The following is a 21294-nucleotide window of genomic DNA, read 5'->3' as shown; positions in this document are numbered from 1 at the left end:
TAATATCTAACCAATGCTTGATTTACTTGGGAATATGGAAAATTTACTATTTATAACCTGCTTTGTCCTAAAAGGAATATGTGGTAAGAATCACACAAAATGGAGTAAATAAAATGAAATAATAAAAGAAAGTAAATACAAAAATTTAGGATCAGGGAAAGTAACAAATAAAAAATCAAGAACATATAAAAGAAGAATTTAGTAAGCACGTTACCAACCTCATCTACAATTGTGCTTTAAATTTGGCTCTGAGCTTCCTGGTAGCCAAAGAAAAAAGGTGTGGGGGGCACAAATGGTCTAATAATTCTCTTTATTAAAAAAATCCAAAGTATCATCAATCCACAGGAGATGCAAAGCATTTCATAAACTTTAATTTGGAAAGGCATTTCACATAAGGGCATGGGGGGGTAGATGAATTAAGTAACAAGTAGGACGGTAGTTTGCATGGGATTATACCTGGTTAGCGTCATTCAAGAGCAGCCAAGGCCATCAGATCATTAAAGCAACTCAGTGAGAGGTTTCCAGAAAGGTACCATGATCTGAGAATAAGGCATACACATAGAGGGAATAATTAGGAGAATCTGCTACGTGGCATGGTTACATGGAGAAATGAACATCATGTCACTTCTATAGAGATTGTCCCTTGTGGTGGCCACCAAAAGGTATAATAAAAACCATCTGTCTAGATTGGGGGCTATGCAGATGGACTGGCTGAGCTTTCGCCTGGGAACGTTGAGCTTACATGTGATTCATAGGGACACAGTTGACCTCTTGTGTAGATTAATGGTTTAGTTGACAGGGACTGCTTAATTTCAGAGTTACATTATGGGGACTTCTCAGCCAAGGTACTGCATGTCTAGCTGTGATTGAGACTATACCTCTCAGGCAGGGCCCAGGGCTTTTAATAGGCCTTGGACAGAATGTTAAACACCTTGTCATGCCTCAATCTTCTTAATCATTACTAATGATGATCATAAAAATGAGGGCGATATTCAAGGCAGAGGCGAACAAAGGCAAGGCCGTGACTCACCGAGCTGAGCAAGGTGTCGCGGCAAGAAAGGCCGGGCTGGAGATGGAGCATTGGTTCTTGCCCCAGCCCAAACACGATCTGTAACCCAGGCAATTCTTGTACTTCTGTGGGTTTCCTTAGTTTGCAAGTGAGCCTGTGGCAGTGTTTCTCAAAGTGTCCTCCTGCGACCAGCAGCATCAGCATTGACTTGACCTAGGAATGAGAAGTGCAGGTTCTTGGGCCCCACTCCAGACCCACTGAATTGCCCCAGGTAATTCTCTGAAAGAAATGCTAAGCTTCGGGAACTACTAGACCTTGGATTAGGTCTCCTTTCATGTGTGTGGAATGATCCCCAACTCTCCATTCCTATTTGTATGCACACCTCTTGCCACTCCTCCTGTTAGGAGGTTGAGTCTATTCCTTCAACTTTTGAACATTTGCTGCCCTTGGGTCTGGCTTTGGCCAATGGAATGTGGTAGGAATGATGGGATGCTGTTTCCAAGCTACCCGGTTCCCTCTCTCTCTCTCCCTCTCTTGTCTCTTTTCTCAATATTTCAGAACTCAGCCACCACCGTGACACACGCCTGGACTAACTTGCCAGAGGACGAAAATCCACATGGAAGAGAGCTGAGTCATTGCGACAGAGGCAGTCCTCGGCTGGCCAGTCCCCAGGCGATCTGCTAGCTGGCCAAAATGAATACGTGCGCTCAGGTGTCATTAGGTGGGCCTGGCCCATCCAGAAGACACGGTAAGCCAACCTACAGTCTCGTGAGTTGAAATCAATGGATACTGCTTTAAGCTACTGGGTTTTGTGGCTTTTTGTTATACAGAATTACCATGGCAATAGTGGTACAAGGTGAAAATTTCACAATTCTGCAATTCTAACCGTTCTGACCTTTGTCTCTCGTTAGCAATCCTGTATTCACAGATAGCAAATTCGGGGGTGAAAGCAACGTTACTTTATCTTTTCTTGACTAAATCTGTTTCCTCTTCTGAGCCCCTGTTCCATCACGAGGTGGGCAGTTAGTTACGGAATTCTCAGTTAATTCCAGGCAATGTAGTCAACACATTTATGGCAGCTGTCACTTCTCACCACTACTCCAGCTCTTTCCTGAGTGCCCAGGAGGATGGCACCTCCCGACCTCCTTGAGGTTAGGTGTGACCAGAAGACTGTTTTTGGCCAATGAAATGTGAGCAGGAACAGGTCACTTCTGAGTGGAAGCATTTAGGAGTTCGTCTGCAATTGTCCCTGTTCTCTCTTCCTCTTCCTTTAATGGTGGAGGGTATGTTTTTACCTAAATGCTGCAAAATTTAAGTAGCCTTGAATGCTATGCTCCCTCATGGGGATCAGCTGCCCCAGGGAGTTCCCTGGACCTGTAGTTGGTTTTTTATGAGCAAGAAAGAAACTTTTGTTTCCTAATTTACTAACAGTTCTGGAGGGTGGAAGTCTAAGATCAAGAGGTCACCAGGTTTTGTTTCTTCTGAAGTCTCTCCCCTTGGCGTGCAGATGGCCACCCTCTCGCTGTATCCCAATATGGTCTTCTCTCCACATGTGTGTGTCCTCAGTGTCTCTCCATGTGTCCCAAATTCCTTTTCTTACGAAGACACTCATCGTGGTGGATTAGGACCCACGCAACAACCTCATTTTAACTTCACGATTACTTTGGAGACCCTATTTCCAAAGGTAGCTCTATTCTGAGGGGCTGGGGAATGGGACTTCAGCACATGAATTTGTGCCCATAAATCCTCTAAATGTACATTCTAAAGGCACTTAAGTAGGACTGCAGAGTCAGTGGATGGTTGGGACGGGGACAGCACATTGACTTTCATCTCCAGCACCCTATCAGTGGATGGGATAACTCAGGTGGTACAGGGTATACATAATGCCCCTGCACTGTGCTGGTCCTGACCCAGATGGCTGGTTCATCTTCTCATGCTATTGGCTACATTTGTATTATTCCTGGCCATACAGAGGAAAAACAACTCATCCTGGGCACACTGGCATGAAGAAGCATACTGAGAACATTTCCAGGCCCATCTGACCGTCTGGGGATTTGCCTACCCATTTCTCCACTGCTCTCACACCAACTGAACGATCCCCACAAACCTTGTACCCTTCAGGTTTCACCTTCTCCTTTCGGATTCCTCGAAATTCTCTAGGGTTTCTATCATTTCCCTCTATTTGAGGGCGATTTGGGGATCTGTATGTGGGCCTAGGATTTGGGGCTCCCTTCTAGGAACCTACAGTTTCACGAGCATCGAAATCTATTTGCTTTGGTTTTTCTCCTCCACCTCTAATTGGGTGGGAAAAACTTACTCTGCCTAATTGTATATTCTTCTGTAACTTTTTAAAAAACTTTTTTTTTTTTTTTCTGGACCTTGACTTTGAAACTCAAAACCTGAGACGTTGACACCTTTGCCCTTCAGATCCTCTACGATAAACCTAGCTGGGGGCAAGATCTGCCAATCTCCATGCATATCTCAAGACATGCCAAGTTAAATCTTTTTATTTATAAAAAGAATCAACTTTGAATGGAGACAAGCCATGAGGTGGGAATAAATTACCAGGAATTAAACACACCTCACTTACCATATCAAAATACTTATCCCCTGCATCAGAATGTGTAAGTTTGCCCTAATAAGATTTCTTCTTCTTAACACCAAGAAATAAGACTAAATTCTACCTTGAATTCAGCTTTCATAGTGAGAAGTTGACACCCTTGGTTGAGAAGGCAAGCTCAGGGTCCAGAGAAAGGGGAAAAATTGCTTGATTTTAGCTGACCATTGAGAAAATGAAAGTAGTTCATTCGAAGGCAGTGTTTGAAATACAGGGCAGAAAATCAAGTTTTTCAAAGCAAGAGCAACACTGATATTGCACAAATATTATGAATGCTTCCAAGTAAAGTAAGAACATTGTGAGTGCAGAAATGAATTTGTGATTGACATAAGGAAGAAGGATGAATAGAGAATGATCCTTAGCATTTGACTGAAACCTCATAAGAGTGTATCTGAATGCTGATTTTCCCCAATTTCATCAGCTGTGAATGACTACATGAAAATGTGTCCAAGGTAATGAGGGCCTAAGAGTCCTTTCAAAAAAAAAAAAAAAAGGGCTAGTTTAGGAGAATTTTCTCTTTACGACCTGGTGGGTATTACATGTTGAGATTGGGGTGTTTAACACCTGGATTCTCATTTTCCCTCATGAATCTTCCCTTTCCATTGTCAGCACCCCCCTCCTTCCTATCTTCTTGATCTCTCCACGCTTTGCAGGAGGGATGGATTTCTTGATGTGTTCAGTTTTTTGCCTAGCCACCAAATAATGAAAGCATTTACAGTATGATTTGTTCATTCATTCATTGGTTTAGTGTAGGGGTCAGCACACATTTTCTATAAAGGGTCAGATAGTAAATATTTTTTGGCTTTGAAGGCCGGACTGTCTCTGTTGCCATGACTCAACTCTGACAGCATAGAGTAAAAGTGGCCGTCGGCAGTAAGTAACTGAATGGTTGTGGCTGTGTTCCAATAAAACTTTATTTACAAGAACACGCAGCCAGCTGGACTTGGGTCTCAGCTGTAGTTTGTGACCCCTTGGTCCTCATTTGGGGTGGAGGTAGCAGAGCTTCCCAGTAATGGAAATGTTATTTTCTGGTGATTTCTCATTTTCCATCCTCATTTTAAATTTCCAAATGCTCGTCTTTCTTCCTTCCTCCAGTGGCTCAGGGACCTATGTGCTGAAAGAGCAGCTGGCTGAGATGAGCAGGTGAATTCTATTTTGGATTATGCTGGCAGTTCAGTAGAAGGGAAGCATCACCTAGATTCCATCACCATTCCATTTGTGTATGGGGGGGGGCAGGAGAAAAGCACCTACTTGCTGTGACTCAGAGCACAGTAAGGTTTCTTGTAAAGAAGAGCAGGTAAGTGGCTGAGTTGCTTAAGTGTCTGCCTTTGGCTCAGGTCATGATCCCAGGGTCCTGGGATTGAGCCCTCATCCCATTGGGCTCCCTGCTCAGTGGGGACTCTGCTTCTCCCTCTGCCCCACCCCCTGCTTGCATGCACGCATGCGCGCGCTCTCTCTCTCTCTCTCTCAAAAATAAATAAATAAATAAATATATTTTTTAAATAAAGACGAGCAGGTGCCAGCTCATAGCGGAGCTGCAGAGCTGGCTGTAGGCTTGCTGGGTTCTTGCTTTCTCTCATCCCCCGCATTCGTCTCTTCATGGTCTCTGGAAGCTTCTCCAACATGGCCCATTCTCTCCCGAATCTGTATCCCGTGAAAAGGCTAAATGATACCTAACACTACCAAGGGGATTTTCTTTTATCAGGGGCTTTCCAAATATTTTCATGATTTATTTTCTTCTGATTATAATAGCTATATTTGTTTCTTATCAAAATGTGGCAGCTACTGGAGAAGGATAATGTTTGACAACCTACTATTTATCGAGTCTCTTTTATTCAGCACTGTGCAAGTCATTATATTGTGTATGTGTGTGTGTGTGCATGTGCAATTACAGATCACACACACACAATCCTCAAGACTCATGACAAATCTTTGAGGTAGCTTGTTTTAGGTGGAAAGAAGTTAAGCAATTTGCCCAAAGCATATATTGGAGGCAGGACTCAAACATAGCTGTCTGATTGCAAAATTCCCTTTTGATTTTTTCTGGGTACTACACTACCTTTAGGAAGAAAGAAAAAATAATCTCTTACAATCTCCCTCAGGGAAAACTGTGGTTACCTTTTGCTGTGTCCCCCCCCCCCACCCCCAAGGGTTTTCTGGTTTTCCTTCTATTTTTTCATGCATAGCTGAGATCATGCTGCAAATATAATTTTGTTTTCTTGTTGTTTTTCACTTTCCATTACAGTTTAAGTGTCCTGTGTTTGTGGGCTACCCTCCTGGGAGCTTCCCCGGTATAGTGAGAAAGTGGCCTTTGTTTTCAGAGAGCCGGGAGAGACAGAAGAAAGAGGCAGGCCACTCCAGGTTGGTAGGTGGCAGTTATAAAAAAGCAGAGGGAACTTACATATGAGGCTTGTCTCAGGTGATAGCAGAACAAATGGATCACTGCAATCTCTGGCCAAATCTTAAAGGTTTCTAAAGGGGCCCTAACTGGGCTCAGTCATGTATATTGTGCATGTGTCCTCAATAGCACATCACTGCCTCAAGGTTATGACCTTGGAACAGCCTGTGAGAGTGGAGACAGCATGCAGAACCCATAGTCCAAGGACAGGGGAGGGGGTGAGAGCCTCTGAGTGCCTGGGTCCAGCTCACGGGTCAACTGGTGGTCATGTCTTTTTGATGACCTTTCCTGACACATTCCAAAAGCTCTTTGTAAATATCCTTTTAATGGTGTCTACTGCTTCTATATTTGGTATATTGTAATTTCTTTAACCAACTCCCATCTGTTGAACACTTCAGTTGTTAGTTTTTCACTGTTTTAAATAAAGAGGTAACAGACACCTTTGAGTATGAGACATCCCCCCCCCATAAAACTTCAAAACTCTGAAAAGTTATAAAGAAACATAGAAATGCAATTTTGTAAAAGGGACAGCTAAGAGACACTTGCTTTGGAGGCACCCCCAAAATCTTAGTTATTGAGAAAAAAATATTTCGGTGCAATTTTTAGAAAACAATCTAAACGGGGGTGCCTGGGTGGCTCAGTCGTTGAAGCATCTGCCTTCGGCTCAGGTCATGATCCTAGGGTCCTGGGATCGAGTCCCGGATCGGGTTCCCTGCTCAGCGGAGAGCTTGCTTCTCCCTCTCCCTCTGCTGCTCCCCCTTCTGTGCCCTCTCTCTCTCTGTCAAATGAATAAATAAAATCTTAAAAAGAAAAAAATCTAAACAAATGCCCAAAGTCCAAATCCATGATGAACAGAACATCAGCATTTTAAATAAAGGCAGGGTCAGTACTGCAGATTTTCCCTTTAGCCTTAGGCTCCAATACGGCCCCGGCACGGTGCTGTTACTGATCCAGTCCTGGCTGAGGAGACATAGTTGGTGTCTGGAAGGAGACTTTATTACTATTATTAATTCCTCTGGGAAGCTATCTGTTAGGTGTTTTCTCCTGAAAGGGTGAAGACTGCCTGGTTTCAACCCGCAACTGTGCCACTTACGGCATCTGCTTGGCCAAAATGCTTAGGCTCTCTGGACCTCGCCTTCCTGATGTCCTCCATGGAGATGATGATAACCCTTCATGCCTTCCCCTGATGGGAGGACTTGGTGAGTTACGAGTGGGCCCCTTCTAACAGCCAGTGCTTGGCTTGTGATAAAGACCCAATAAATGCATGTCCCTCTGTAGCCAAGTTGTGAGCCTGTGGTCCCCAGCTGGAGGCAGCTTGCAGACCTACTTGCTTCCTCCCATGGGGCATCGTTAGATTTTTTAAAAAATTAGTTGCCAGAATTGTAAAATCACGAGATTGCACATTAAAAAAAAAAAATCCTACAAAAATCAGATCTGGCAACCTGCCTTCCCTCGTGGCCAAATCTGCAGACCAGTAGATTTCTTTAGATAAAATGAATTCTCTCCAGTTCATCCCAGATCATGATTGTCAGATCTTGAAAATAAAAATACTGAAACCCAGCTAAATTTGATTATCAGATAACTGAATAATTTTTTAATGCAAGTATGTCCCATGCCGTATTTGAGACATACATATACTAAAAAAAAAAAAATGTCTTAAAAGTTCCTTGAAATATTAAAAAATGATTTGTGGTTGATCTGAAACTCAAGTTTAGCTGGGCAGCCTGTGTTTCATCTGCCAACCCCTCCCTGTCCCCCAAGCGGCTTCACTGGTCTGTCATCCCACTTGACCTCTGTGGGCATTAGCACAGACCAGGCGTGACTCCAGGATTAGAGCTAAAATTCCAAGCGGAGGTAATATATGACAAGCTGCACATAAGTGTAGGCCCTGAAGCATAGTTTTCAGCTGTTTAACGAACTGGCTTCAAGTCTGGGGGCCTTCGCTGCCTGGGTGTGGACGCTGAGCAAGGAATAAACCATCTAGGGCTGTCTCAGCACTGCTGGGCCAGTGCTCCGGGCAAGTGCTTGTAATGGTGTGAGTGGGGTTAGATGAACCCCGAGCACCCGGTGAGCCTTTGGCTTTCTCTCGCTGCTGTTGGGAGTGCTTTCAGATAGAGAATCAGGTGTGACAACATCCCCGTGGAAACGGCAGCCATTTTGGAGGCCAGGACACGAAGGATGGTGGTGTTTTCCTCACATCAGGTTGAGAGAACCTGCCAAGGAGGCAGGAGCTTTCCAGTAAAGAAGTGCTTATGTCTCTGTTTGTTGGAAGAGAGCGGTAGATACCTAGAACAAGACTGCTCTGCGCACTGACGAAGAGTTTCTTCCCTCTCTGGCTTCTAGCAAGTGGAAACAGGCAAGCCTGAGCAGGAGAGGAGAGCTTAGCTACAACAGGTCTCTCAACCTTGGCGCCATTAACTCTTGGGGTTGGATATATATATATTTTGTCATCGGGGGCGGTCCTGTCCATCGTAGCATGTTTAGCAACATCCCTGACCCCCCCCCCCAGAGGCCATGCCTTCCCCATGCACCCCAGCTGTGACAACCAAAAACATGTCCGCATATTGCTAAATGTCCTCTGAGAGCCGATTCTTTCCCAGTTGAAACCACCGTACTAGAAATATCACTGTGAGGATGAATTAGGGTGCAGATGCCTCAGTAACTTCACCGTGAGAATCAAGTTTCAAGTTTAAGGTCATGGGGGTGGGGCAGGGCACCCAGAGCTCAAGTTCAGTTATGAAGGTCGCTGGCCAAATTAACCTCTTCTGCGGGCAGAATTTGGGTTAAGAGAATCTAGCTTGCAACTGTCGAAATGGGAAAATCAGCTTAGTCATTCTTTGGTTCATGGTACTCATGATTATGTGTTTCACCTCCGTGCCTCTCCCACTTTTTGGATACCTCTCTCTTTCTCTATTCATCCCCACTCCCTGACCCCCACAAGTGCCCCACTGACCACTGCTTCGCAGCCAAGGTGATATCCCCACCCCCATCCCTGGCGACATTTAGCAACGTCTAGGGACATTTTCAGTTGCCACAACTGAGGCACCTGATGAATAGAAGCCAGAGAGGCTCTTAAAAACCCGAAATATCCAGAGATGTTCCTAAATAGACAGCCCCCACCCCCCAACAAAGAATTTTCTGGCCCCAAAGAGTCACACTCCAGAGGCTGAGAATCCAGGCTGCAGTAGGAATGAATGCATGTGCTCACCTAAACAATTCAGGAGAAGAGCCTTCCCTACACACCCCAGACCCCTGGGGTTTAAGGGGTTTCCTCTTGAATCCTTAGCTGGGGAAATGTCAGCATACAGACCCTAAGGAGGGACATTTTCTTTTCTTTCCATTTTGTACCCATGCCCAGAAATAGCAAGACCAGCAATTCTGTGAGGATATAGGTTCTTATGTAACCTTTCCCTTCTTTCTTTGGGGGTTTGGGTATTTTACGGAAGTTCCTCTGGGTCTCAGATTCGTACCTGACCCTAATCTCTGATGAACATCATCAGATAAAGGGATTCTTCTAACATATTGAGGGCAGACAGTGAAGAAGCTTAGTGGGTCTGGTGAGGAGAGGACTGCGGGAAAAAATAGACCAACTCGATTTCCATACACAGCCCTAAATCATCTCAGCATCATTATCAAAACACTATCTGCACTACTTTCGTGGCTGCAAATGGGGAATAGCGTTGATGACCTGTATTTGATCAAGTTGCCGATGTACCCCTCCCCCCACACCTTGTGCCTTCTGTTCTCTTTGAAATATTATTTGGCTCCATTTTTCCCCCTCCCGGTACACTGTCTCTCCCTCTCTCTCTCTCTCTCTCTCTCTCTCTCTCTCTCTTTTTGTGTGTGCGCGTGACCACAATTGTAGTTTCAGTAAATAAAACGGCTGCTTGATAACGTGGAACGGCCCCGCGCTTAACTCTGCCCTTGGAGATCCTTTACACCAAAGCAGCGATCAAAAAGTGGTGCAGATAAAATTTGTCATCAGGGATTTCCTACAAAAGAATTACAGTGGAGAAATGGCCTGATCGATACTATGGATTTTCACTGCAGGGGCTGGTGGTCCAATTGCCGTGAGACACTCACACAGATAAAAGGGCATGGCTGCCACTCCGTCACAGACTGCTGACTCAGCAAAAGCTTGTCAGGTATTTATAGGCCAGAGTGATACAGAATTATCACCTTGCCGTGCCCGGCGCGTGTTCCTTCGGAGATTGCCTTCCTTTATGGGATTGCTAAATGCAGGTGAATAGAAAAATGATGGCTAACAGCTGTCAAAATGCAACAGAATGAAGTACTTAAATCTTTTTTTATCCATTAAAAGGGTAACAACCATCCATATATCATGGCACAGACATTGCAATGATATTTGGGGGCTGGTAAACGAGGGGGTAATAAACAATGTATGTTCTGATCGGAACGGCAGAGGAAATAGACCTGGGGGGGAAGGCAGGGCTTCCCTGAAGTCTTAAAATTACTTTAATGGTTGAACATTATCTAACTGAAGGAAAACAAAATTACATTTGCGTCCCAATCTTTGGGAGACCCGCTTTCCCCTTAGTTGGCATTTTGGAGGCATTGAACTACTCCCTAAAACGCTTAACCAGGCTCGCTGCATTTGCAAATTTACTGACTTTCACGTATGCCAGGTTAATTACAGCACGTGCATAACGATCACTTATTGGTAAGATTCTCCAGCTGTAAGGCTCGGGGTCCCAGTGAGAACTTCCTCTTGTGCATTTCCAACCTAGGTTCTCCCGCTGAGTTTCAGATGTGCCCTGCTCAGAACTTTGAAGGAGGAGGACCACGCACATACCTTCTCTCCCACGCAGTGCAGTTATTCCTGGAGGAGAAGTCCTACCCGCTGGTCGTCCTGACTCTCAAGTTCTTAGCTACTACCTACCTAAGGTAAGTAATTGCTCTGATTCCCAGTTAATGTTTCCTCAAGGAACTCCTCTGGAAAAATCTTACTAATGCGTCTTAAACACCCATACAGTGTTTGTCTTATTTTTTATTACGAGAGAATCGACTTCTGGAAAGGTTCGAAATACCACTTATGGTTCCCCTGTAGAATCCTGGCTTGTTTGGAAAAAAGTGGTGTTGTGTCTTAAAGGCCCCTTTCCCTAAAACATTTTACTTAAATTTTCAGTGAACCATTTTTTTGGTAAGCTTGACCATTAAAGGAAGAATGTTTTCCTTATTCTCAATATTTAAAAAGTTCTGCAAAACAAGTAGGGAAATGAACAAAACATATAGGATCTCTTCAATAACAGGGCCTCTTGACGTTAATGAATGCTCCATTTCTCGAACACCTGTGGTGAGATAGGCCTTATGCAGGGTGTTGAAGAAATGCAGTGAATGAAAACAAGCTTTCAAGTAAGGAGCTTATGGAAAGGAGGACAGGAAAAATATTTATTGAACAAATACTTTGTACCCGGCCCTTGGCAAATGTTATACTGAAATAGCAACCAGCTAGAAAATGCAAGGCAGGCTGGTAAGTGTTCTATTGATCTGTGTGCTCTGGGAGGTAGGGTTATTATTAACATGCCGACTTTAAGGTGGGGAAACTGAGGTAACAGAGAGGTTGAGTAATTTGCCCAAGGTTCCTTGGGCAAAAGCTCGGTCTCCCTACCGCAGAGCTACAGCCCCTCCCTGTCTGGGAACTTTCTCCTTTTGTCCCTACAGTGGTCCCACGAAGTCAGAGTCCCTATTGAACAAATAGGAAAAGCTCACGAGGTCACAAGCAGAGAGCATTTTGCCCAGCCAGTTACGTGAACAGCTGGCATCTGAACCCAGGCACACCTGCCTTGACATTCCTTGCTAGTTACAGGTCATTTACGGAGGGCTGACCAAGCCAGCAAGGCTCTGCAGCTTCTAACTTCAAAAAACAAAAGTGAGGAAGTGCGAGCCATAACATGCAGTCCAGGGAAAAGAATTTAATTTCAGGAAGCATGCCGCCGCTTGCAAGGGACATTAACAAGACTTTTGTACCCAGATGGTCCCTGGCCAGCGTCGGGTAGGGCTCAGAAATGTAACCGGCACCTTCCGGGACTGTCCGTGGGGAAATCATCTTTGTGCCTGTTTGAACCGCCTTACACTGGTGGAAATCATTGCTATTATCATCACAGGATCGTTGTATGGAAGTTTACTATCACTGGCAATAAACGTAGATGAAAGGAGGGGGGAATAAGAAAACAAAAGGGAAAAGTAGAAGCAAAAAATGCACCAGAGTGAAAAAAATATCCATAAACGAGTTGTTTTTTTGTCTCTCTAGTTGCTCTGATGTGCACAAAGGAAATAGATGGAATATACTCACATCTCAGGAACACCAGCATAAATTCCCCCTTGCTTTGACAAGTACGTAATTTTCTTCAGAGATGCTCTTCACGTCTGGAGAGTTATGAGCCAATTTCATTCCCATCTGACAAATTTACAAAGAAACATTAGAGAAAAGGGATTAGGAAAGCGAGAAATCTTTATAGACTTTTTCCTCAGGCTGTATTTCCCTTCCATCTTCTGGCTCTTCCTTGAGGACCATGCATGAGTGACTCACACAGTATGGCCGCCATAACCGAGACGCTTAGCAGACGCACCAAATGCGCCATGTGCTTTCAATTAACGAATGGTATTTACATTATTGGGGAGCAGGAGGCAGGCCTGGGGGGCGAGGAGAGAAGAGTGTTATTGACAAATATTTAGATGAAGTCTCTAAAGTATCGTTCAAAGTGGTATTTGTAAAATTAGACTTTTTGAAAGAAATGGGGGAGAGAGAGAGAAAGAAGAAGGGAGAGGCGGAGGAAGAGGTGGTGGGGGAGAGAGGGAGAGAGGGAAAATTGAGTGGTCTAAAGGGGTTTATAATGGAGATACACATTCCAGGATGATAATAATAAAGGATTAATAGTAGCAAAGTATATATATTTTTTTCTTCCGGTAAGATCATAGATTCTAAGAGGAATGTGGAGTTTTTTGACCTTTTAAAAAAAATCTCCATTGCTAATTTCAGTGTGCAATGTTTAGAGTGACTGACTGTTCAGTTTGCCCTGGACCGTCCTGGTTTCTGGACTGAGAATCTCACGTCGTGGGAACCCTTGCATCCTGGGCAAACTGGAAGGGTCGGTCACCCTACAGCTGATGACTGTGGCTCCCACGCAAGTGAACATGAGTTTTTGGCAGTTGTTAATTCTCCTAAGCGTTTGCAACCTTGGATTGTTCACTTTTTGGCCTTATTAACTAGTGACGTTGGTGCGCCCGCGTGCCCGTGTGCACACACAGACACTTAAATACATATACGTATGTATTTTGATCAGTCTGAGGTTCTAGGAAGCATCTTCGATTAAGGTCACCGGGAGGGCTTAGAATTTTGATGGAAAAATCATAATAGTGCTTAGAAGTTCAGGAAATGTATTCCTTTCCTGGAGTTGAGATTAAACATAATATAATGCAGATGCTGTTGGATACAGAGCCCAGATGACAAATGTTTTATAACAGGGACTTAGGGAATGGAGAAAAGTAAGAGATACATCGCTTCCAAGACCTTCGTTGAGAGCCGCAAAGCACTCATAATACTGTATGTATAATTTGGCAGGAGAAAGGTGAGATATTTGTGTGTGTATTAGCATTGTATATTTTTCAGAGGGTCCAACTGGATTTATGGTGACCTTGTTTATAATTTATTCGCCTTACAAGACAGTGAAACGGAACCTCATTTGTGTAACTAATTTCAGATTTCTGTTCTGAAGTTTGCCCACTGCAGCCACTATTCAGGTTGTTTGCATTTAAAAAAAAAACACACACACAAAAAAACCCCAAAACCTCTATCTTTGGCAACACTTACTATTTTTCTTTTTCAAAGTCACAAGAAGATCTCCATTGTTTACCATCATAAGAAATGGTGATTCTTATTGGAATGAGATGATCAAAGCCTTCAGAGCAGAATAGACAAGGCTTTCTTTTGCTGGAAAAATCTACAAAGGTCTTGCATTTGGGGTTTACATTCAGTACCCCAAATCCAAATGGGGAAGTGAAATTTGGATTTGATCTCTCTTGAACTCTTACAATAAAACTCCCCCTCTGCTCTGCCCGCTGAACATGAAAAATGGTGCTGCTTTGAACTGCAAATGATTCTTTTTGTCCAAATTCAGAGAGAGAACAATGATAAGGGGTGTTCATATATATACGAAGTCTTGGAACAGAAGAACATGAACGTCGTGAGGTATCTGACCTGCCTGACCTCTGTAATACGGGCCCCACAGTCGTGGGGGGGGGCGGTCTATCCTCATACAGCTGATGGAACACACAGATGGCTTTGCACTTAACAAGCGAGCTTAAGTACAGTGTTGCCGAGAAATGAGACTGATCGTGATGAGAGAAATAAAAATTTAAAATATCCCCTGGTGGGGAAAATTTTTCTTTTTATTTCTGCATTTGAATCTTTTAAATACTGTAACTTTTGGGGGAAAGTTATTGAGACATAAAAGGAATATTTGAACTGCTTTGGAGTTTATGATAACCACAGTATAATACATTATCTTGAAAGCCTTTATAGTATGCAGTTACAAACTTCCAGGAAATCTATTAAAATGCAGCATTAATTAACATAAACTTTTTATAGTGTTACTAATATTCTGCAAACAACTAAGAGTTTAAAAGCCCTTCCTTACAGGCATTTCTTGCTGCCTATACACCATGATCAGAGTGAATTATAGGGAACACTAAAGGAAAGAAAGAAATGAACTTTCACTGATTGTCCTGCATGGGAAATTCACTTCGATATCTGCCTTGAATTTGCCCAAGTGTAAAGACAGGATTTGCCAGTTTGCTTACCATTCTCTGTATGCTTATGCAACTGACCATAAGCAAAACACTGGTGTTTCAATGCCCGTTCTCGCAGATGATGATAAATAACCTCTTTCAAATAACTTTAGACATCAAAGCAGCTCCTCGAGTTCTGTGCGGCCGAGGTTGGCTGTGTCTTCTTCCCAAAAGTTTGCCATGTCACAGTCGTCCCGTGCTACGGACTCCGTTCAGACACTCAGGGATGTGTCAAGCAGTCCCAGAAACTGAAGCAGTATTTTTATTTTTTGAGCTGCCTCTGGGTTGCACTGGCAAATCTCCCAAACCTGAGTCGTGACCTTTTTTAGAGGGATGTTTTTCATTTCTGTTTTGAATCCCAAAGGGGAGGAGGCATTTCAAGATCTATGCCCAAAGGGCAAAACTGTCTCCATGCAGGAGTGGAATGAGGATGAGCTGGACCTGAATTATCCAGGCTTAATTACTTCCCCACTACCCATGCTTTGCTGTGTCGGCTCAGACACGAATCACGTGGGGCCCTTAGCTTCCTCCACGCACTGCCAGGCCTCTGGAAATACTAGAGCTGTGATTCTGGCCAAAGGCTCCTTATTTTCCTAGGTCTTTGGTGTCGTCTGGGTAAGACTGATGATTTTTCTATTTTAGTACCTCCTTCAAACTACACTCTCACTTTCCTCTTTGAAAAAAAATTTTTTTCCAGGTCTCTTCCTTTGGGCTGTAGAATCCTTCAAAAGCCTCTTGCCATTCTGCTTTTCCCTCTTCCTTCATTGCTCGATTCTCAATCCATCAGGGACTGTGATTCCACCGTGCTGATCATAAAAACACATGGCTGTGAGTAAACATTGCTCTCCATGTGTGTTTCCGCCATGCAGTCTATTGTTTATGTATCCAACAGATATTTTTTAAGTGTGTCCTCTGTGCCAGGTATTGCGGACGAGCCGGTGAACATGACGGATGCGTTTTCTCCTCCTGGAGCTTGTCTTCTCGTGGGGGCAGCCATGCAGAGGGCAAGCACAGAAATGAATAACTAGGTGTTGAGTCCATCGAGGAAATACACCGGTGTTGTAATTGAGTGTGGCCGATGGGGTACTTGAGGCAGGGTGGCGAGGGACCTCTTCTGTAGCGGGGTCCCATCATAGCTGAAACCTGAGGAATGAGAAGCTTGTGATGCCCAGAGCTGGGGACCAGTGTTCCAGGCAAGTGGAGCGGCAGGTGCCAAGGTCTCGTGGGATCTCTCTTGGTATGTTTCAGTACGAGTGCGCAGGCCAGTGTGGCTGGATCACCGTGCACAAAGATGTTGGAGAGGCAAGCAGTGTCTATGATGATAACAGCTACCCTTTATCAATGGGGCCACTTAAAATGCATTACCTCTCTACCTTGCCGGGAGAAGATTATTATCACATTTAACAGGTGATTAACTGGAAGTTCAGAGAGGTAATGTGACCTGCTCAGGGTCACACAGCTAATAAGTATCAGAGCTGGAGTTCACATGTCCAACTGTCTGATTCCAGTATTTGTTCAAAAAATATATATTGAATACTTAACATGTGCCTGGCACTTTGTAAGAGTTGAGGATAAAGGAGTGGACAGAATAAAATTCTTCTCCTCCACCTCCAGTGGAAGAAATCTGAAAAAGAACTAACTATATAGTTTGCCAGACTGTGGGAAATGCTATGGAGGAAGATGAACCGGGGTAAAGATAGGAGGGGAAGGCACGGGGCTGGTGCTGCTCTGTTACATAGAATTTTTAGAAAAGGTCTCGGTGAGAAGGGGTGACCTGAGCCCAGAGATGAAAGAAGTGAGAACAAGCCATCGGGCTCTCCCTGAAGAGCAGTCCAGGCGGAACCAGCAGCAAGTGCACATGTGTGTGACCTGTTGGAGGAAAAACAAGGTTATCAGTGCGCTGGATTCCTGGAGAGAAGGAAACCTGGTGGGCTATTATAAGAACTTAGGCTTTTACTCTGAGTGAGGTGGGAGTCATTAGAAAGTGCTGAAGAGGGGCGCCTGGCTGGCTCAGTCGGTGAAGCGGCTGCCTTCAGCTCGGGTCATGATCCCAGAGTCCTGGGATCGAGCCCTGCATTGGGCTCCCTGCTCAGTGGGCAGTCTGCTTCTCCCTCTCTCTCTGCCCATCTTCCCCCACTCATGTTCTCCTGCTCACTCACTCTCTCTCTCTCAAATAAACAAATACAGTCTAAAAAAAAAGAAAAAGTGCTGAAGAAAAGGAGGACGTGATATGAATTTGGTTTTAATATGATTCGTCTGAAAGCTGGGTAAAACGTTGACCATTGAGGGGCTAGGGCAGAAGTAGTGGATCAGGCCAGATATCATGATGGCTGGGAGAAGGTTTGTGACCGTGGGTGTGGTGAGAAGGGGGCAGATTTAGGATATTTTTCAAAGTAGAGTCAACAGAATTTGCTGTTGATTGGGCTGTGAAGTGTGAACGAAAGCGTCGTCAAGGATGGCCACAATGTTCTGAATAATGAGAAGGATGGAGTTACCGTTTACTGAAAGGGACAAAAATCACTGGGAATGGGCATATTTTCTGGGGGAAAGGTAGAGAGTTTGCTCTTCATCCTTCTGTTTTATTCCACTTCTTTATTTATATTGTCATGCATGCTTCTAATTTTTGCTAAGCCGGTCAACGGACGGGTAGTAGACATTTGAGCAAAGGAGTGTCCACGTTTCTCCTCTTTCTAAAAAACAAAAGTTGGGTTTAGGACAAATAAGAGGGGTGGGGCGTGGGGCCAAACCCAAGAGTGCACACCCCCAAATGTAACATTAAAAATATTAAAAGCAAAACAACACATAAGCCTGTGCTAAGGCAAATGAAGCATTTCAAGGGGCAGATTCTCCCCAAGATCTGCTCGTTTGGGAATCTGATACTAAAGCTTGGAAGATTTGGACATATAAGAGGGGAGTTTTATTTTGTTTTTCTAGGGAAACATATCTGTAGTGTGTCAGCTATCTTTCCTACCCTCCCTTACTAGGTGGTTCTTTGATGGGGGGGGGGGAAGAATGGACAACCATTTGAAACTGGGACAAGAACTAGCTAGAAGAAATACCTTAATTTCTTTGCCAAAGATAGATCTTGAGATTTTGTTTCCAATTCTCTTCTGTCTTCGTGGACCCACGTCTTCATGCAGAAAACCATTTGTGACTTCCGGAAAGCAGCCTGGGCACAACCTTCATATTGTTTGGGTTACAGTAGGGGGAGAGCAAGGAAGAAATGGAGAGGCATTTATGCAGAACCCAGAGTGTGTTCTGCCTGTGTCTAGGGAGCACTTGCTGGACTATCTCCAAGCCAAGACTTGAAGCCCACGCTTCTCACTGTAGGGTGGTTCCTTGACGTCACCCAAGGCATCCAAGGCCAAGGTCATGAAATATCCTACTTAGCGGAGCATTCTTTTTTTTTTTTTTTTTAAGATTTTTTTTTTTTAATTATTTATTTGACAGAGAGAGAGAGACAGCCAGAGAGAGAGGGAACACAAGCAGGGGGAGTGGGAGAGGAAGAAGCAGGCTCCCAGCGGAGGAGCCTGATGTGGGGCTCGATCCCAGAACGCCGGGATCACTCCCTGAGCCGAAGGCAGATGCTTAACGACTGAGCCACCCAGGCGCCCCTTAGCGGAGCATTCTTGAAGGCCTTGCATGGTAAGGCGGTCCCTCACGAGGACTCAGGGCTGCTTCTGCTCTCTGGCTGGGACCGTCCTCCAAAGGATTTGATGGGGCCGGCCAACTGAAATATTCTCCTGCCACCATGGGAACAACCAAGACATAGGTCAAAATGTATGGCCCCCATATATTCAGCTTTGCAAATGTATTTAATTGGCCCGCATAGCAATTATAAAATCATGTATATTTACAAAATTACCTATGCATCAATATTTAACAAGTGGAAAATGTTATGTGAAGATTAGCATTTCTGGCTTCTGGAATTTTGAAGCTAGGTCCCTACAGGGCCGCGTCTGCTTGGCCAAGGTTGGCAGAGAAACATCTACCCATTTTATGAAGAGTGTGCTCTCTCTAGCTCACCTCTGTTCCTACCCAGCCCACTCCATTCCTTTGTTTCACCTGCCCAGGCTCTTCTGGACGGTTGGGAGAGGACCCCTGACCTATATATTTATGTGCCATATCAGTGGCTATAACATATATTGCTGTAAACGCCTCTGATATCATCTTTAATTTAAAGAGCAGCCTGCCCTTTAGATAATCAACTTCGGCTTTTTAAAACCAGAATTGTTAATTATCCTGGCAGCATTTTCTTTGCTTTAGGCCCGATAAAGTCACTGTTAAAGGATGTGATTATTTGGTGGGTGAATCTAAAAGGTACCCTTTTTCTCTCTCTTTTTTTCCTCTCTCTTCTGCTCTATTTTCTCTTTACTCACACCCTCCCTGCCAACCAGCCCAACATGCAAGAAACCCTTCAGGTGTTTAAAGGAGCTGGAAAATATTCCAGAAAATGCTGAAAGTTTGCCACGTTGTCAGAGGATAAAAGCACAGTGTTCAATCCAGAGGCTTTGTGTAGTTTTTCCCCTTTTTTCCCTCAATGCAAGTTCCAAGTTAAATTTTTGGATGCTTACCTTCTCTACATTTTAATGAGAAGCTTTTGCTAAGGATCTTTTTTTTTTAAACAAAGGCACAAAAGTTTAAACCCTTTGCACAATTGCAGTGTGTATTGAAGTGACATGCTGTTTTTATATTTTGAAAAACACCAGTGCTCAAATAATCAGCAGGAGCAGGGATATTGGACAAGTAAATATGGAATATTAGGCTTACGAGCAATAACTATCTATTAAATATGCAAACCACGCAGCCTCCTATGGATTTTTTCCCATCGCATCATTTTATAGGGGTAAGTGGGTAAGACTGGGTCTATAGTAAACTTTTACGAGTCAGGTCATTTTTTCTAGTAGTTTTTGCTGTAATTACCGAGATGCTTATTGTAATTTCTGATTGATCTTCAATTGGCACTGCCTCGTAACACTTCATCTTAACAGTCCTCTGCCTTTAGGCCTCAGTTATGTGGTGAATGATTTATCTATAAACCTTCAACATACTCAGGAGTTCTCCATTCAGAGAGATCTGTTTGCAAAGTGAGGAATGTTTCTAAAAGCAAATCATATCGTGGTTGTTTTTGCATTTAAGAAAATTAGTCACATTGACCCTGGTGGGAGGGACCTGTTCTCCTTCACAGCAGTTCTATGTATAGTTGTATCTTAACTTCTCTGTTTATTTCATGTCTCTCTTCCCACTGGGCTGTCATTTCTCTCAGAGCCGGAATCGTGCCTTTGGGCAGGTTTTTTTTTTTTTTTCTGTTTTTAAAATTTTTTTAAAAAACTGTGGTAAAATAGCCACAACAAAATTTACCATGTTAACCATTTTTAAATGTACAGTTCAGTGGCATTAAGCACATTCATACTGTACAAGCATCACCACCATCCATCTGAAGACGTTTCTTTCTTTCTTTTTTTTTAAAGATTTATTTATTCAAGAGAGAAAGAGAGAGAGCACAAGTGGGAGGGGCAGAGAGGGAGGGAGAGAGAGAGAATCTTTTTATTTAATTTTTAATTTAAATTCAATTAATTAACATATAATGTATTATTTGTTTCAAGGGTACAGGTCTGTGGTTTATCAGTCCCATGCAGTACCCAGTGCTCATTATAACACATACCCTCCCTGGTATCCATCACCCTGTTACCCCAGCCCTCCACCCCACCCCCCTCTAGGAGCCCTCAGTTTGTTTCCTATGATTAAGAGTCTCTTATGGTTTGTCTCCTTCTGGTTTCGTCTTGTTTCATTTTGTTTCCTCTCTTACCCCATGATCCTCTGCCTTGTTTCTTAAATTCCACATATCAGTGAGATCGTATGATAATTGTCTTTCTCTGATTGACTGCTTTCGCTTAGCATAATACCCTCTAGTTTCATCCATGTCATTGCAAGTGGCATGATTTCATTTTTTTGATGGCTGAATAGTATTCCATTGTATATATGAACCATATCTTCTTTATCCATTCATCTGCGATAGACATCAGGGCTCTTTCCATAGTTTGGTGATTGTGGACACTGCTGCTAGAAACATTGGGGTGCAGGTGCCCCTTCGGATGACTACATTTGTATCTTTGGGGTAAATATCCAGTAGTGTAATTGCTGGGTCATAGGGTAGCTCTATTTTCAACTTTTTGGGGAACCTCCATACTGTTTTCCAGAGTGGCTACACCAGCTTGCATTCCCACCCACAGTGTAGGAGGGTTCCCCTGGGAGAGAGAGAGAATCTTAAGCAGGCTCCTTGCTGAGTGTGGAGCCCGTCATGAGGCTCGATCTTATGACCCCAAAATCACACCCTGAGCCGAAGCCAAGAGTCCATCACTCTCCTGACTGCGCCACACAGGCGTCCCTCCAGAGTGTTTTCATCTTCTCAAACTGATCCTCTGGCCCCATGAAACAGTAGCCCCCATTCCCTCGTTCCCC

The 21294-nt window shown here is 43.9% G+C and overlaps 1 long non-coding RNA gene across 2 annotated transcripts in view; it reads left to right on the top strand.

Annotated features, from left to right (window-relative positions):
* Positions 1-1589: 1589 nt before the first annotated feature.
* Positions 1590-21294, top strand: part of LOC130543760 (uncharacterized) — a 138022-nt gene continuing 118317 nt past the window's right edge. Inside the window, exons 1-4 of one of the 2 annotated variants that reach the window (XR_008959336.1) lie at positions 1590-1757; positions 7076-7223; positions 10075-10169; positions 10773-10929. This is a non-coding gene — a long non-coding RNA (uncharacterized LOC130543760). Of the gene's footprint in view, positions 1758-5921; positions 7224-10074; positions 10170-10772; positions 10930-21294 lie in introns of those variants that run through there. The other variant, XR_008959337.1, reaches the window with a different exon arrangement.

This window comes from Ursus arctos, unplaced genomic scaffold (genome assembly GCF_023065955.2).
Source record: "Ursus arctos isolate Adak ecotype North America unplaced genomic scaffold, UrsArc2.0 scaffold_16, whole genome shotgun sequence".
In the NCBI taxonomy this organism is placed as follows: Eukaryota; Metazoa; Chordata; class Mammalia; order Carnivora; family Ursidae; genus Ursus; species Ursus arctos.
This window is presented reverse-complemented; position numbering and strand designations above follow the sequence as displayed.